Here is a 15,903-nt window from a genome sequence, read left to right as displayed (position 1 = left end):
GTTAGGAGTTTTACATAAATGAGAGAATACATTTACATTTTGTTAAAGAATTCATAGAACTTCCAGATATGTCTATTTGTTTGGAAATAAAATTTTGGAATGGTACTCAGAGTAACAGGATGGCAACATTTCAGGTCGTTATTATTACAGATGGAGATATAACTTGGGTTTACCATCATCTCTATTTCTATCTTGGGAAAAATATCTCTATATTTCTAATTAAGACTTTAGATGAAAAAATACTAACTGAAATAAAAAAAATTCACTGATTTTCCTACTCAGTTCTGCACTTAAGGAGAAAAAGAAAATAACTTGGTTTTTACCGCTCCATTTGGGTCCCTGCTGTTTGCCTCTGTAAAGTTATTCACATTTTCATGCAAGACTTTTCCAAATGTTCCAGCGGTGTGAATTGGGGTTTATATCTGTGACTATCTCCAAGTTCCTTTATCTGTTCTAGGCAGCAGGTTTCTTATCTGACAGCCTTATAATTATGGAAGAAGCTGCATATTAATGATTCAGTGCTTACATAAACAACTGGCCTTGGAGAAATCTAATGAACCAACTTTGTAGGATTTGATTTTACCTAATTAAATGTAAATAACATTAAATGTTGTATATGCCAGAATTTTTATAGAACCTCATGAATTTTTTTATGTACACAAAGCATTATGAATTCAGAGTTTTAAATACTTATCTTTTAATTCAGCTATTAAGACAATACAGTTTGACATCAGATACGCACTGTGAATGTCAGGTACTAGCACACATGTGCGCACCAAGTGTTTATGTATGCAAGGTATAATACTCAATTGTTGATTTAAAAAAAAATTTAATGCTCCTCCTTTGAAGTTGGCAGCTTGTACATTTTTATCTGAAGGTTTGAATCTGTATTATGCTTTGAAGGAACAAATGGCCTCCATGTGGTATTTGGCTTTCCCTTGCCTGTCTCTATTACCCTGGATCAGGATGAAATTCATTCTGACATAGTTTTTTACTTAAACATATGCACCTGATCTTTTCCACTGGTCCTGTGCTAACACATGCCACCGTTTAGGGATATGTACAGTAACTGGCTTTTAAAACAAGAGGATAATATCATTCGGAAAAAAAGGTAATTAAACATATTATTTTTAGACTGTATGGATTACAACAAACTGGAAAATTCTTCAAGAGATGGAAAAACCAGACCACCTTACATGCCTCCTGAAAAATCTGTATGCAGGTCAAGAAGCAACACTTAGAACAGGACATAGAACAACAAACTGGTTCCAAACTTGGAAAAGTGTGCAACAAGGCTGTATGTTGTCACCATGCTTATATAACTTCTATGCAGAGTACATGATGCGAAATGCTGGGTTGAATGAAGCACAAGCTGGAATCAAGATTGCCAGGAGAAATATCAATAACCTCAGATATGCAGATGACGCCACCCTTATGGCAGAAACAAAGAAGAAAGAAGAGCCTCTTGATGAAAGTGAAAGAGGAGAGTGAAAAACCTGGCTTAAAACTCAACATTCAAAAAACTAAGACCATGGCATCTGGTCCCATCACTTCATGGAAAATAAATGGGAAAATAATGGAAGCAGTGACAGACTTCCTTTTCTTGGGCTCCAAAATCACTGCAGATGGTGACTGCAACCCTGAAATTAAAAAGACGCTTGTTCCTAGGAAGAAAAGCTATGACCAATCTAGACAGCATATTAAAAAGCGGAGACATTACTGTGCTGACAAAGGTCCATCTAGTCAAAGCTATGGTTTTTCTAGTAGTAATGTATGGATGCGAGAGTTGGACCATAAAGAAAGTTGAGAGCCAAAAAATGATGGTTTTGAATTGTGGTGTTGGAGAAGACTCTTGAGAGTCCCTTGGACTGCAAGGAGATCCAACCAGTCCATCCTAAAAGGTATCAGTCCTGAATATTCATTGGAAGGACTGATGCTGAAGCTAAAACTCCAATACTTTGCTCACCTGATGTGGAGAGCTGACACAGTGGAAAAAGACCCTGATGCTGGGCAAGGTTGAAGGCAGGAGGAGAAGGGGACACAGAGATGAGATGATTGGATGGCATCACTGACTCAATGGAGGCAAGTTTGGGAGCTTGAGCAAAGTCTGGGGGTTGGTGATGGACAGGGAAGCCTGGCGTGCTGCAGTCCATGCGGTCGCAAAGAGTCAGATAGGACTGTGTGACTGAACTGAACTGAACCTTACCTGTTAAAATAATAATATCAACTTTGTGGGGATTAAAGGATAGAAAGATTATGCATTTTATGTGTGTTTGATAATTGTGAAAACAAGATAAAAATAGTGCCTGGTTTCCAAAGTGATACTCAGCACATAAATTTTAAAAGTATTTTGCAATAGAAGATGAGGCTAACAAGCTCTCTCAGAGATCAGTAGTCTGATGTAATATTTTTGAGCAGTTGCATGCATTGATGACAGGGTTATATATAAGCAGTAGGCCATGAGGAAACAGAGAAACTGTTTTGTTAAAATACTGTCAAATCTGAATCTTTGCTTTTCTTAACACTGGAGTGTCTAATCAACTCAGTCATCTGGATCTTTATAGTCCTATGAAAGTGTTAGCTCACTGATGTCTGACTCTTTGTGACCCTATGAACTGTAGCCCACCAGGCTATTCTGTCCATGGGATTCTCCAGGCAAGAATACTGGAGTGGGTTTGCCATTACCTCCTTCTGGGTATCTTCTCAACTTAGGGATGGAACCCAGGTCTTCTACACTACAGGCAGACTGTTTACCATCTGAGCCACCAGGGATGGTTCTACTTTAAAAAAATGTGAATCAGTAAATAATCTGGGCAAGTTAACTAATTACATTTTTGATTGACTTCTCAATCTCTAAACATTAGAGCAATACTCACCTAACATTTTCTCTCAAAACCTAAGGGCTATAATAGGAACGTCACAGGTAAAATTCAGGCCTGGTCAACCCCCAAACTGGCCTAGGGATGTCATACACTTTCTCTGTTATAATAGTTAATTTTTAAGTCAATTTTCTTTTCCATGACTCAGTTTCTCCATCGGCAAAATAGAAAGAGCAATACTTAACAGATGTATTTTTGAATAAATGGAATAGCAGATGTCAGACAACTAAGCATGAATGTCATTATTCACTCTGAATGCAAATACATTTTTTGAATCCCACCATTCCTATCTCACTATTGCCATTAAATAATACTCAGGAAAGATTAGGATACCAATATATTTTCTAATACCACAGAAGCAAGTAATAACTATTTTCTTATATTCTGAAAAAGTAATTATTTTTAGAAAAATTTCATAACAGAAGACACATACTGTTTATAAATGGACTAATACTTTAAAATGGCTCACCTTTAAGTATAAGCATTGTTATTGTTGAGTCATTAAGGTGTGCCCATCTCTTTGTGACCCCATGGACTATAGCTTGCCAGGCTCCTCTGTCCTCCATTATCTCCCAGAGTTTGCTCAAAATTTTAAGTATAGTACCCATATAATATGCAATGGACATTCATTGTTTTATTTGACAACAATATATACATATTTGATGTTTGCTGAGTGCTTCCTATCTCTGAAGCATTATTCTAGATTATGAAATACAAGCAGTGAACAAGATGATAAAGCCTATACTTTCATGGAACTTGCCACTTTGTAGGAGAGACAATAAAGAAATGAATAGACAGTGATGTATCTCTGATGAAATAATTCTAGTGAGAGAACAGAAATTGATTGTGGGTGGCTGTGGTATTTTAGATAAGACAATCAGAGATGAGTCATCAGTGGTGTGATATTGTCCTGCGTTCTGGATTATACAACAATTAGCCATGAGCAGATATACCAGAGAAAGTCTTCTGACAGAGAATAGCAAGAATAAATATTCTAAGGCCATAATAAATTAGATGTTTCGAGAAATAGAGAATATGAAATGGCAACCCACTCCAGTATTCTTGCTTGGAAAATCCCATGGACAGAGGAGACTGGTGGGCTACAATCCACGGGGTTGCTAGAGTTGGACACGACTCAGTGACTAAACCATCACCACACCTCAGTGCAGCTGGAGCACAATGAGCTGAGGCCTGGGATGGAGAGGAATGAGGACTGTCTTAAATGGTATTGTTTTCTTAATTTAAATTTTTGACTATTCATTACTATTATGTATGAACACAATTCAATTTATATATATACATATACATACAAACATACATATATATATATATGTATATTTGCTCTGTATCCCATAGTCTTGCCAAACTTACTTGGTAGGTCTTGTAGCTTTCTCTAGTTCTCACTGAATTTTCAATTTAATTCCCATGTCGTCTAAAACTAAAAGCAGTTTTACTTCTTTTCCAATCTGTGTGCCTTCTATTTTCCTTCCTGACTTTATTGTTTAAAAATCACAGTATAACGTTGAGTAGAGTGATGAGTGTGTATATTTGTCTTGTTCTTGTGGGGAAAAAATTTAGTCTTTCACCATTAAATATTTTGTTAGCTGTAGGTATTTCATAGATGCTCTTTATCAAGCTGAAGAAGTTCCTTTTGAATCCCATTTTACTGAGTTTTTGGGCTTCCCTGGTGGTTCAGCTGGTAAAGAATCACTCCAGTATTCCATGGACTATATAGTCCATGGGGTCACAAAGAGTCAGACACAACTGAGGAACTTTCACTTTCTTTCACTTTACTGAGTGTTTATCATAAATGAGGGTTTCCCTGGTGGCTGAGATGGTAAAGAATCCACATTCAATACTGGAGACATGGATTTGATCCCTGGGTTGGGGAGATCCCCTGGAGAAGGGAATGGCAACCCACTCTAATATTCTTGCCTGGAGAATTCCATGGCTAGAGGAGCCTGGCGGGCTACAGTCCATGGGGTCACAGAGAGTCAGACACGACTTAATGACTAACACTTTATCATAGAGGAGTATTCAGTTCAGTTCAGTCGCTCAGTCATGTCCGACTCTTTGTGACCCTATGAATTACAGCATGCCAGGCCTCCGTTGGAAGGACTGATGCTAGAGATGAAACTTCAATACTTTGGCCACCTCATGGGAAGAGGACTATTAGATTTTGTCAAATACTTTTTCTTCATTTATTGAGATAATCACTTTTTTCTTTTTTGTTTGTTTAAATATAGTTAATTGCATTGTTTGATTTTTTTTAATGATAAATCAGCCTTATATTGTTGAGATAAACCCCAATTGATCTTACTGTATTGTGTTTTCCATACAGTGTAGATATATGTTGAAATTATGTTTAGAATTTACATCTATGTTTGTAAAAATCTAATTTGCACTAAACTCATCCATTTACTTTTCATCTCAGATATTGTAGCTTTCCTATGAAGAAGTGTGATTTAAGTGTTTTATTTGGCTGCTAGTTATTTTATAACTTTCAAGTCTTTTTTTAACTTCTTTTTTAACATATAGAATACAATTATAACAGCTGTTTTAATTCCTTTTCACTCATTGTAATGTCTGTTTCTATCGGTCAATTTCTCATTACATATCTTGTCTTCCTGCTCTTTTGCACGTCTGGTAATCTTTGATTGATGCTAGACACTGTTATTTTACCTCATTGGATGCTGCAAATTTTGTACCTCTGGAAGTATTCTTGAGTTTTTCTTTGGATCAGAATTAAGTTACTTGGAAACTTCCTGATCCTTTTTGGTTTCTTATGATGATTTTTTTATGATAGATATGGACAATACTTGTGCATGTGTGCTAAGTCACTTCAGTCATAACCAACTTTTTGCAACCCTATGGACCATAAACCCAGGAACTTCCCTGGTGGCTCAGACAGTAAAGCTTCTGCCTAAAATGCAGAAGACCTGGGTTCAATCCCTGGGTTGGAAAGATCTCCTAGAGAAGGAAATGGCAACCCACTCCAGTATTCTTGCCTGAAAAATCCCATGGATGGAGGAGCCTGGTAAGCTACAGTCCATGGTGTCACAAAGAGTCGGACCATAAACTGCCAGGTTCCTCTGTCCATGGGATTCTCCAGGAAAGAATAATAGAGTGGGTTTCTATGCCTTCCTACAGGGGATCTTCCCAACCCAGGGACTGACCTCTCATCTCTTATGTCTCCTGCACTGGCAGACAGTTTTGTGAAGTTGCTCAGTCGTGTCCGACTCTTTGCGATTCCGTGTGCTGTAGGCCACCAGGCTCCTCTGTCCATGGGATTTCCCAGGCAAGAATACTGGAGTGGGTTGCCATTTCCTTCTCCAGGGGATCTTCCTGACCCAGGGATTGAACTCGGGTCTCCCGCATTGCAGGCAGATGCTTTAACCTCTGAGCCACCAGGGAAGCCCATGGTCTATACATAATCTAGGGCTAATTATTTCCCGCTACTGAGACAAGGCCTCCTGAGTATTCTACCCAGATTCCCATGAATTGTCAGTTTTTCCTATATAGCTGGTGATAACAGGCATTAATCTAGACCCTGTGTGAGCCTTGGCACTGTTCCCTTTAATCCTGCTGGATAGTTCTCTAGCCTTGCGTGGTTTCTTCATATGCAGACTCTGATCACTGCCCTATTGAGTTCTTTTTTTTCTTAGGTCTCTAGGACTCTTTCTTCATGTAGATCTCTCTTCTCTTGTGCTCTGCTGTGGGTGCTGGGTTTCCTAGTGTATTCTCTCCATGTATCACAGCCTGGAATCTCCCTTAAGGCAGTAAAACAGGGCAATAATAGAGCTTATCTAATTGATTTTCCATTTCTCAGAAACCATTATACTTTGTTGCTTGACTTCCACTGTCTTGAAAACTTCTTAATATTTTTATCTGTTTTTGGTTATTTGGGTCTGGAGGGTAAACCTGGCCTCTCTTTTCTTATCTTGACCAAAGGTGGAAGCTATTTTTGTTTGGTTAGTGGAATAGAAACAAAGTCATCAGCTGAGAATGAGAAGGGGTAGGGAGTTTAAATTTTAACAAGAGAAGTAAAGGCATGAAATAGTTCTCCTAGAGAGTAGTCAAGCAAATTTACTCCTGAAAATGTGTTAAGATTCCTAAGCATTATAGTCAGTCTCCAATAAAGAAGGCAAGAATATACAATAGAGGAAAGTTTCTTTAATAAAGTCTCTAAGAGTTGATGATATCAGGACATTTAGGTCTTTAGTTCATTTTGAGTTTATTTTTGTGTAGGGTGACATCATAACTGATACCATCAACTCTTAGAGAAAACATAGGCAGAACATTCTTTGACATAAATCTCAACAACATTTTTTTGGAGGTACCTCCTAGAGGAATGAAAATTTAAAAAATCAAATGGACCTAATTAAACTTAAAAGTTTTTGCACAGCAAACAGCAAAGGAAACAAAATGAAAAGTCAGCCCACAGAATGGGAGAAAATATTTGAAAATGAAATGGGAGAAAATACTTGAAAATGAAATGAACAACAAAGAATAAATCTCCAAAATGTACAAACAGCTCACAAATAGCAACAAAAATATCTAATAAAAATTAAAAATAGATGAAATATCGAAATAGATATTTCTTCAAAGATGATATACAGATAGCCAAAAGGCACATGAAAAGATGCTCAACATTACTAATTATTAGAGAAATGTAATTTAAAACTACAAGGAGGTATCAATCCACATTGGTCAGTAATGGCCCTCATCTAAAGACCTACAAACCATAAATGATTGAGAGGGTGTGAAGAAAAGGGAACTCTCTTACCTTGTTGGTGAGAATGTAAATTACTCCTCACAGTATGGAAGTTCCTTAAAAGACCAAAAATAGAACTACTGTATGAACCAGCAAAGGCTTCTCAGGTGGCTAAGTGGTAAAGAATTCTGCCAAGCAGGAGATGTGGGTTCCATCTCTGGGTCAGGAAATGGACTAGAGAAGGAAATGGAAACCCAATCCAGTATTCTTGCCTCGGAAATCCCACAGACAGAGGAGTCTGGTGGTGGGCTATAGTCCATGGGGTCACAGAGTTGGTCACAACTTAGCACCTAAACAACAACATGAAACAATAATCCCACTCCTGGGCTTATGTCTGGAGAAAACTATAATTTGAAAAGATACATGCATTCCAACGTTCATTGTGCCACTATTAACAACAGCCAAGACAAGGAAGCAACATAAATGTACCTCAATAGAAGATAGATAAAGAAGATGTGGTACATACATACAATGGAATATTACTCAGCCACAAAAGAGAATGAAATAATGTCATTTCCAGCAACATGGATGGACCTAAAGATTATCATATTGAGTGAAGTAAGTCAGACAGAAAGACATATCATATGATATCTCTTATATGTAGAATCTAAAAAAAAATGATAAAAATGCACTTATTTACAAAACAGAAACAGACTTCAAAAACAAACAAACTTATGGTTACCAAATGGGAAATATGGTGGGGAAGGACAAATAAGGATTTTGGAATTAACAGAGACACATCACTATATATAAAATATATAACCAAAAAGGACCTACTATAGCACAGGGAAATCTACTCAATATTTCGTAATAATCTACATGGGAAGACAGGGGCTTCTCAGGTGGTGTGCATGGCAAAGAACCCACCTGCCAATGCAGGAAACCTAAGAGATGTAGGTTCAATCCCTGGCTTGGGAAGATCCCCTGTAGGAGGGCATGGTAACCCACTCTGGTATTCTTGCTTGGAGAATCCCATGGACAGGGGAGACTGGCAGCCTATGGTCCATGGGGTTGCAAAGAGTCAGACATGTTTGGAACAACTTAGCAGGCAGACGGGCAAGCATATGAAAAAAGAATCTGAAAAATAATGGATCTGTGTTTGTGTGTGTATGTTTGTATGTGTACATATGTGTGTGCTTGCATGCTAAATTGCTTCAGTGGTGTGTGACTCTGTGATCCTATGGACTGTAGACTGCCAGGTTCCTCTGTCCATGGGATTCTCCAAGCCAGAATACTGAAGTGGGTTGTGGGTTCCCATGTCCTCCTCCAGTGGATGTGCCCGACCCAAGGACTGAACCCAAATCTCTAAGTCTACTGCATTGGCAGGCATGTTCTTTACCATTAGCACCATCTGGGAAGCCTGTGTATATAGACCTATGTATGCGTGTGTGTGTGTGTGTGTGTGTATGACTGAATCACTTAGCTGTACTCATGAAACAAACACAACATTGTAAATCAACTGTCCAATATAAAATAAACATTAAATTAAAAAAAAAAAGATTGCTAGGCATTATATGTAAAGGTAAGTATCTTCAAACTAAGGAGTACTATGAAGAGGGTTAAAATAAGCCTGTGTAAATTAAAACTTCTTTAATTTCTCATGTTAAACTTGTCTTTATTTTTCATCTGAAGCTTAGTGTTAGGCCTTGGATGTCCAATTCTACTTCAGTGTAAATGAAGAAAGATTTAACTACTTCAATTAATTGAAAAGGAAATGATTTCTGGTGGCAATATTTAAAGAAAAAAATGTAGAGTAGGTTGATATTTTTCAAAAATATTTCATTATAAAAATAGAGTATTAGAATGTAAAGGAAATGTAAATCTCAAATATATAATTGGATGCCTTTAAACAATTGCTCAGTTGATTGAGGAAAACTGATGAGCACTGTTTTCTATACAGGTTATTTGCCTTTCTGCATGCAGGTCAAATTCCATAAGAACATGTTAGTCTGTTACACATGTTAGCTTTAATCTTTTTTTCCCCAAGATTTATCTCACTCTTTACATTTTTACAGCATCTTTTAATAAATCTATTTTGTGATTTCCTCAAGAATGTTTGCTTTTACTTTTTTGTATATACCAAATATATAACACAGCAAAATATGTTAGTTTTTGATTTATATTTTCCTGGCTTCATGTCATGTATAGTATTTGTTGACTATTTTTCACTTTGAATTATTTAGTTTATGCCAGTGAATCAAGTGAGAAAAAGTTTATGCTTTTGAGTCATGGATGGACTTAATATACAAACATGAAGAAGTATTTGTTTGAATTTAGAAATTTTGTATTTTATATATTTCTTAAGCACTTTTACCATTTGTAATTATTAATCACTAAATTTTATATACATATTAATACCTTTATATTTCTGCCAAATTTCCCTAATTTCTGAAAAGATTATTTTAAATAGTCTTTTTAAAAATGACTATTATGTCCATAGCATTGTAGCAGACCAGTGATTGAAGCAATGACAATTGGTATCTGATTATTGCCATTAATAATAATTCACTTTTATTATTAAAACAGGATTTATACAGATGAAATAAGAAGAGGGATACAAAAGATCTGAAAAGCATCCAACTGCTGGTTTATTTCCACAAATGATGACATGTTTAGATGCTCAGAAGAGAATAATACAATTGTAAAATGGACTTGGGCATCATTATAGGTATACTGCCAAGATAGACAGTGGAATGTCAATGTTATTTGGAGGGTAATAAGCATTAGGGAAGGCAACACAGAGACAGCATTTTGGGCACCAAGGTGGAGAAATACACTGTTATCCTGCGGGATGTGGAAGGTGGGGACAGTATTGCTGGAGCAGAGAGTTTGCACTGGGAAAAGGTGAGAGGAAAGGTGAATTTGGACGAAATTGTCAAAGGCGTTAAAGTCAAGTTTCAGACTATTTCAGAGGCCTGATTAGCCTTCCACGGGCTCTCCCAAGTATTACTAGGTAAAAAAAAAATCACTTCTCTTTCCAATTAATAGTGAGCCATTAATTTATGCCATTCAAGGGCGGCTGAAAGTTCCGGTTGGGTCAGTCTTGCTAATTTAAAAGTGTCAGTCTATCTAAGTCCTTCGAGCTCACCCTGTAATATTTACTTCCCTGCATTCTACAAATTACCCATTAAATATATTCACAGGCATCTTGATTTAATCTAGAACTAGATGGACCTCAAAGAAAAAATTTTCCTTTCTTCCTAAATGTTCATATCTATTTTAAAAGCTTTTTCTGACCATTTTCCTTATTTTTTAAATGTTTCTCTGGCCTGATTTTCTTCTTACATTGTGAAATGGTCTAAGAGTTATAAATGACACTGAGGAAGAACAAAGCAACGCAGCAGTTGCAGAGAAAGCTCAGTACATGCCATAATTTTCTGCTCTGAGGAGATAAACTGATCAATGATATGCTACAGTGATTTTACCAGAAAGCCTGTTTATTGTTTTGGCTTTAGCACATTAAAACTAGCAATGGTTCAATAAGAAGGGGTCACGTTAAGAATTTTCTTGCCAACTGTAAAGTTCCTTGTTGGTTTCATAGATGGTTTTCCCCCCAGGAAATCTGTGCTCAAAAGGGAGATTTTTTAACCCAAGAGAACACGCTTTCATTTGAGAATCTATGAAGAAGCCCACAACATAGTGAATGAAACATCAAGAAAATGTAAACATCTTTATGGTGGTGGAATTCCCTAAATAGAGTGCATGACTCTTGTGATACAAAACAGCTGTTTTTCATGTGTCTCTACAGCCCAGTACAAGGAGAAATTCTGCTCAGACACCTTAAGTCATTTCAAATCAGCTTAAAGCATCTTTGGCGCCCTTAAATATTAATGAAAGTCAACAAGCAGTGAAGTCTTTGCCCTACAGGGACTGTCGCTGGTCAGCCCCTTGCTGTTTGTTTCTGAGTTAATCAAATTACTATATCATTGGTGCATTTGTACCCTCCACCATTAATGATGAGTGTCTTTGAAAAAAAAGAGGATGTCTTGGCATAATGGCACATTAATCCTGTGGGAGACGGGGGAGGGGCATTCTTTTACCAAGATTGCCCTTGTGTGTGAGGTGGAAGTATAGATGAAGATCACTGCCAGAAATCAACCTTTAATAAGTCAGTCTAAAAGCCACTTCACTTCACATTATCCCAGCCAGCTAGGAAATATGCATGTGAAGAAGAAAAAGAAGCTATAAAAGGAAGAGTTTAATGATTTTAATTTCTTAATTTGATTCTTCTGATGTAGTATCTAGATATTAGGACCATTCTTAATATACGTGGAAGTGACTTCAGAAAAATCACTCCTGCTGTACAGCTAATTGTTATCAAAATGAAAAAATATGTTCTGGGTGATGCCGATACCACCTATTTGCAGTTGGCAAAACAGACCCTTTCTTTCCAGCATCAAAATGGTTAAAATGAAGAAGCCAGGTTATTACACATTTCAATTCCAGAGTCAAATATAAAAATTTCTATTATAGGGACAATTAATTACATCTCAAAATGGCAAATGTGCATCCTTGTCAGGTAGAGTGTACTCTGATGGCCTTTCCTCAAACACTGAATGTGGAGATTTGATCTCTTCTAATGGTGCTGAGAAAAGGGTAATTACGCTATGGTCAAAGCTAATTTGCTTTCTGCCAGATGAACTGTTGTATTTTATTGTACGCTGACATTTTAAAGTAATTACGGCACTGTTGACCTTAGACAATTCCAGTTGTATCGCTGTCTACAGCTGCAGCGCTCGCTCTACCTTTGGCTGGCAGACAGTGGCTGTAACGAGGTAATGACACGGACAAAGAGCACCATATGGGGCTCCTTTGAGATACACAAAGCCCAGTGAAAGGAAACAAGAAAATTTTAACATCATCATTACAGTCACACATCTTTACAGCTATAAAGGATCCTGTCCACACATGCTCGTGCGCATGCACAGACACACACCGACAGCAAATAATCTAAACACTTTGCCTGCTTATGTCTTAGGTGTGTGCTTGGGGGTGTGTGAGCGTGCGTGCGTGTGTGTGTGTGTTTCTTTTGTAAATGGCAGCAGCATCAAGAAGAAAAAGAGATCAGGTAGAACTGAACATGACGGACTGGTCTTCCTCTGACATGAGTTCAAAGGCTAAAGACTATTGATTGAGATAAAAGCTCAGGTTCTTATCTAATGTTAAAGACACGCCTTGTTGTCTGAAAGCCATGCACATAATTAGGCAGAGAGAAGAGCACTTGAACCACAAAATCACTATAAAGGGAGCTACATTAAACTTAGATATTAGTTAATTTAAAGGAAGAAGTTATCATTCACTGATATATTTTAATGAGCTATCTGGCTGTCTTTTTCTATGGTAAGAAATAAAAACGTGTCCAGAGTTCAGTCTGGTTAATGTATCCCTGCTAAGACAGCAAAATAGATTAATACCACTGGAAAAAAAGACTTCATCCTCTCAATCAAAAATGTACAGGATATTGAGCTATGGAATTATTGTCAAGAAGAGGTGGGAGAAAACTGATCTTTACCATAATGTTAAATATTTTATTCTGTTTATTAGGGTATGTGAAAATGGACTATGGAAATGCATGCTTGCTTCCAATAAGCTGTGGGTGTTGCCTACATCATAGCTTATGGCCTACTTATGTGACAATTACATGGAGCAAAAAAAAAAAAATCAATTTATTTCCTTTTGAATTATATTTGTGTCATTCAGGGTTTTTTTTCTCCCCCTAGTAATTATTGGAAGAGCCCTGGTGTCATTATCTTACTGAGGAAAAAAATTAATTTACAAATTATCTTAAGAGATGTAGAGATTGCTCTAGTGTCCTCAATTTATTTTTGACTCTGACATTTATTTTTCCCTAAAGTTTATTGATTTTTTCTAGACTTTTTCACTTTTATTAGTATTTCATTAGTGTTTGGAAAACTCTATGACAATATAGGTAGCTTTTTTTTTAAGGCAGTGTTCATTTAACAGGGTTACTAAAGAATTCCTATTCAAAACTGAAATTATATGGAATTAAAGTGTATATTAAAATGATCATTTCTGTGATGCTTACTTTCTAAGGCATGTGACTTAAAATTTACCTTATTTGTAACCCAAGTGAGAAAGAAGTTCTAAAGCAGGTACAATTGTTTCTCTTTAAGCTGCATTTTTGCTTTACCATAAAACTTAGGAAAAACTGATTAACTTATCTACTATATCCATTGTAAAGGTCTTAGGAATACATTAATGCTATTTTTTTAAAAAAATCCTTGCAGCTACTGAATTTCACGTATAATTTCTGATATCATTAGAATTACTTAACTATTCTGGCACTGTGATGTTGGTGTAAATACACCCAACCAAGATCATATAATAAAAAGAATGCATGAACAACACAGTTTGGAATGTGAAGGAGTAACAATATGAAAGCAATATAGCTTAGGAAGTGGTATATTAAAAGACTTAAAATTGAAACACTTTTGCTCTTTGCAGATTCAGATGTGCACTCAACACTAAGAAAAGCAACTGGAAGCATGGACAACTTGTTTATTTGTATTTTCATTTTTTGTCCTTGTTAGAGACAACAACTCACACCTAAGACCTAATCAGTTCAACTCCAAATAGCCTTGATTTAAAATACTCACTGTATTTGTTGAGGTAAGATCATGGAAGCATACCATTTCATACTTATAGACACTTTTAGAAGAGATTTATTTCTTCAGGAGTGCACTTCAGTTCAGTTCAGTTCAGTTCAGTCGCTCAGTCGTGTCCGACTCTCCGCGACCCCATGAATCACAGCACGCCAGGCCTCCCTGTCCATCACCAACTCCCGGAGTACACTCAAACTCATGTCCACAGAGTCGGTGATGCCATCCAGCCATCTCATTCTCCGTCGTCCCCTTCTCCTCCCGCCCCCAACCTTTCCCAGCATCAGAGTCTTTTCCAGTGAGTCAACTCGTCTCATGAGGTGGCCAAAGTATTGGAGTTTCAGCTTTAGCATCAGTCCCTCCAATGAACATCCAGGATTGATCTCCTTTAGAATGGACTGGTTGGATCTCCTTGCAGTATAAGGGACTCTCAAGAGTCTTCTCCAACACCACAGTTCAAAAGCATCGATTCTTCGGCGATCAGCTTTCTTCACAGTCCAACTCTCACATCCATACATGACCACGGGAAAAACCATTGCCTTGACTAGACGGACCTTGGTCGGCAAAGTAATGTCTCTGCTTTTTAATATACTATCAAGGTTGGTCATAACTTTCCTTCCAAGGAGCAAGCGTCTTTTAATTTCATGGCTGCAATCAGCATCTGCAGTGATTTTGGAGCCCAAAAAAACAAAGTCTGACACTGTTTCCACTGTTTTTCCATCTATTTCCCATGAAGTGATGGGACCAGATGCCATGATCTTTGTTTTCTGAATGTTGAGCTTCAAGCCAACCTTTTCACTCTCCTCTTTCACTTTCATCAAGAGGCTTTTGAGTTCCTCTTCACTTTCTGCCATAAGGGTAGTGTCATCTGCATATCTGAGGTTATTGATATTTCTCCCAGCAATCTTGATTCCAGCTTGTGCTTCTTCCAGCCCAGCGTTCCTCATGATGTACTCTGCATATAAGTTAAATAAGCAAGGTGACAATATACAACCTTGACGCACTCCTTTTCCTATTTGGAACCAGTCTGTTGTTCCATGACCGGTTCTAACTGTTGCTTCCTGACCTGCATACAGGTTTCTCAAGAGGCAGGTCAGGTGGTCTGGGATTCCCATCTCTTTCAGAATGTTCCACAGTTTATTGTGATCCACACAGTCAAAGGCTTTGGCATAGTCAATGAAGCAGAAATAGATGTTTTTCTGAAACTCTCTTGCTTTCTCCATGATCCAGCGGATGTTGGCAATTTGATCTCTGGTGCCTCTGCCTTTTCTAAAACCTGCTTGAACATCTGGGAGTTCACGGTTTACATACTGCTGAAGCCTGGCTTGGAGAATTTTGAGCATGACTTTACTAGCGTGTGAGATGAGTGCAATTGTGCGGTAGTTTGAGCATTCTTTGGCATTGCCTTTCTTTGGGATTGGAATGAAGACTGACCTCTTCCAGTCCTGTGGCCACTGCTGAGTTTTCCAAATCTGCTGGCATATTGAGTGCAGCACTTTCACAGCATCATCTTTCAAGACTTGAAATAGCTCAACTGGAATTCCATCACCACCACTAGCTTTGTTCGTAGTGATGCTTTCTAAGGCCCACTTGACTTCACATTCCAAGATGTCTGGCTCTCAGGAGTGCA

The sequence above is a fragment of the Moschus berezovskii genome, chromosome 8 (genome assembly GCF_049115385.1).
Source record: "Moschus berezovskii isolate FMDL1 chromosome 8, NW_MosBer_1.0, whole genome shotgun sequence".
Lineage (NCBI taxonomy): Eukaryota > Metazoa > Chordata > Mammalia > Artiodactyla > Moschidae > Moschus > Moschus berezovskii.
The sequence above is the reverse complement of the archived record's forward strand: the minus strand, read 5'-3'. Positions refer to the sequence as shown.